This window comes from Neomonachus schauinslandi, chromosome 12 (assembly GCF_002201575.2).
Source record: "Neomonachus schauinslandi chromosome 12, ASM220157v2, whole genome shotgun sequence".
NCBI classification, from domain to species: Eukaryota; Metazoa; Chordata; class Mammalia; order Carnivora; family Phocidae; genus Neomonachus; species Neomonachus schauinslandi.
The window spans coordinates 5386923-5390572 of NC_058414.1; the positions used below are offsets into that span (position 1 = coordinate 5386923).

Here is a 3650-nt window from a genome sequence, read left to right on the forward strand (position 1 = left end):
TTGTTTGTTTTCTTTTTCTCTACATTTTGGTTCCCTATTGAGGATGGCTTTCTGGCTCTGTTTATTTCTGTTCATTTTATATATTTATATGTTTACTTTAATAAATTAAGTTTTTTAGAACTATTCTTAAACTTTGAGATAATATCTTACACCTATATTCTATTTTCTTTTTTTTTTTTAAAGATTTTATTTATTTATTTGACAGAGAGAGACACAGCGAGAGAGGGAACACAAGCAGGGGGAGTGGGAGAGGGAGAAGCAGGCTTCCCGCCGAGCAGGGAGCCCGATGCGGGGCTCGATCCCAGGACCCTGGGATCACGACCTGAGCTGAAGGCAGACGCTTAACGACTGAGCCACCCAGGCGCCCCTATATTCTATTTTCTTAATTTAGCTTCTGAGTATCCCATCACACATTCCTTGCCCCCACTGCAATTTTAAATTCAGCAACTATAACTTTTTGTTTCCAGTTGATCGTTGACTTTGGATTGTTCCATCTTCCTGTCTTACATAGTGTCATGCATACCACAGGCCCTTGAATGATGTGGGGGATGTGATTTAGTGTTCATCACATTTCCTCTCATTTCCTTCAAAGAAAATCTATAGAGGTCTCTGTCTCCACTGCCCCTTATTTCTTAGCTGATGCTTTTTTTTTTTTTATGTCTAGTTCTAGATAAGAACTTCTGTGCACCTCAGACAAGGACTCAGATGGATTCTGTCCAGATTATCTTTTGATTGGGAAAAATTTAAATTTGCTGTAAATTTAATTTCACCTTAGAATCTTTATTTCTGTGAATTTCCTGTGTCTTGGGTATGGTTCCACAGTTAGGTAGGGACAGAATCATTGGGATGACATGTGGGCCCCCAGGCTGAGGGTTTTCTTAATTATTCCTGGGTCCACATGTGCTCCCGGGACCCCTCACTTCTAGTTCCGGCCTCTCCTAAACAGGGGGATAATTGGGCTCCTGCCACATCTCCTTTGTTTCCTTCCCAGGAAGCTGTTTTCTCCTTTCTTTGCTTTTTCCCCACCTGCACCATATGCAGCAGAAATGTCTTGTTTCCTCACAGAGCTTGTCTCACTTCCCTATGAAGATTTTCTCTGTGTTTATTATTCTATTATCTCAATAGTTATCTGACAGAGTGGAAATCAGACTGGTGCCTACTCTGCTATCTTAGCTGGAAGGTTCTTTATCGTAATCCATCATTTCTTTCAGCAGGTTTAACTTTCTACATGGAAACAGTGGAGCACTGCCCAGGTGTTTGAATGGGAGTCATTGGACACGGTGGAAATGTAAAGGAACAATCATTGAGCAGAGTGGTTGCTACACTGCAAACCTCAAAAGAAATGTTTGCCCAGTAAACAGCTCTGGGAGTGAGCATCCAGCAAGGAGCTGTGAGAACTCCTGTTTGCCCGGGCCAAGGAAGGGCCTTTGCTTACTGCAGGCTGTTAGACTGGCAGTGTCCGGGTGGGGGTAGCAGTTCGAATCTCCTGTTGCCTCCTTATTTCCTATTATTTTGCTATTTCAAATGTGTCCTATATCTGGGGTTTTCTCTGTAAAATGAAAATAGATGCTCTTTTTTTGTGGTGACTTGGAGGCGGTAATCTGCTTTAGGATGAAGCTGAACATCTCTTTCCCAGCTACTGTTTTCCAGAAGCTCATTGAACTGGATGATGAATGCAAACTTAGTACCTTTTATGAGAAGTGTATGGCCACGGAAGTTGTTGCTGCTACTCTGGGTGAAGAATGGAAGGGTTATGTGGTCTGAATCAGTGGTGGCAATGAAAAACAAGGCTTCCCCTTAAAGCAGGGTGTCTTGACCCATGGCCATATTTGCCTGCTGCGGAGTAAGGGGCATTCCTGCTACAGACCAAGGAGGACTGAAGAAAGAAAGCACAAATCAGTTTGGGGTTGCATTGAGGTTGCTAATCTCAATGGTCTTAACTTGGTCATTGTTAAAGAAAGGGGAGAAAGATAGTCCTGGACTCACTGATATTACTGTGCCTCATTGCTTGGGGCCCAACCAAGCTAGCAGAATCTGCAAACTTTTCCATCTCTCTAAAGAAGATGATGTCGACCACTATGCTCTAAGAAAGCCTCTAAACAAAGAAAGTAAGAAACCTAGAACCAAAATGCCCAAGATTCAGCGTCTTGTTTCTCCACCTGTCCTCTAACACAAACATCGGTGTGTTGCTCTGAAGAAAGAGCGCACCAAGAAAAATAAGGAAGAGGCTGCAGAATATGCTAAACTTTTGGCCAGGAGAATGAAGGAGGCCAAAGAAAAACGCCAGGGACAGATCACCAAGAGACAGAGGCTGTCCTCTCTGAGAGCTTCTACCTCGAAGTCTGAGTCCAGTCAAAATGGAGATTTTCTAAGAGTGACAAATAAATAAGATCAGACATCAAAAAAAAAAAAAAAGAAAAAGAAAAAATAGTTGGGGTGTCTGGGTGGCTTAGTTGGCTGAGTGTCTGATGCTTGATTTCAGTTTAGGTCATAATCTCAGGGTGGTGAGATTGAGTCACGTGTCAGGCTCTGTGCTCAGTGGGGAGTCTGCTTGTCCTTCTCCCACTGCCCCTCCACTTGTTTTCTCTCTCAAATAAATAAATAGATAAATAAATAAATAAAATCATAAAGAAAACATTTATTGTCTTATGATTATAAATACAATTTAAAAGCATTAAATATTACAAGAAAATTAAAACAATCTCCATTGGAGATGGACATTTTAATAAAGTTCTTTTCAGCTATTTTCTCTCAACATATATAACACTATATTATTACACATGATGATTTTTTTTGCTCTCAGCTAAATCTTCTTGATACCTGTTTATATGGATAAATAAGTCTGCATCATCATCACTGATGGATGAAGACTTTTCTTTTGGATGGACACACTGTGATTTATTTATTTCCATATCTTATTTCCATTCATGGAGAGCAGTTCCATTTATTCATGATTGCAACATAGTCTCAGTATACTTTTTTTCTATACCTATCTATTCATGTTTGTTCAATTGTCACTTTAGGAGAATTTCCTAGGAATGGCTTCACTAGGTCAAAAGATACACACATCACATACACACATGTGTATGTGTATATATAATATATATATGTTATATATCTCATGTGTAATATGAAATAATTATATATATATGTTATATACTGTATATTTCAGTGGGTAAGTTATACCCACTGAAGGAAATAGATGGATACATGTAAAGAGACTACGTATATATAGAATCTTGATATTTGCTGTTAATTGCCTTCTGGGAAGACATGTCCATTTATGCTTCTTAGAATACTTCCAAGAGAATGTAATCTGCAATTATTTGTGTAATTGGTCCTTACAAAAAACGAAAAAAAAATCTCCCAAAGCTACCTTAAGATGCTTCTACAAAGCAATGTAACCCCAAATCACTAAGGTGAAGACACAAGACTCCATGGATGTATAGCCATATCCTACCTATGTCTGAGACACCACCAGCAACATAACAGGACACAGGAAAGAAATGAGGTCTGGCTGGGTTTTTTTTTTGGACAAGTTGTTAGATCCGTAAAGAACTTTGAGTTTCTTGAAATGTAGGCATGGGAACTTGTCTCCACACTAATTTTTCCTAGAACATCTATTCATGTCTATTCAATTGCTATTCTTG

The 3650-nt window shown here is 39.4% G+C and overlaps 1 pseudogene; it reads left to right on the forward strand.

Moving 5' to 3' along the window:
* Positions 1-1611: 1611 nt before the first annotated feature.
* LOC110592654 lies at positions 1612-2389 on the forward strand (annotated as a pseudogene).
* The last annotated feature ends 1261 nt before the right edge of the window (positions 2390-3650 follow it).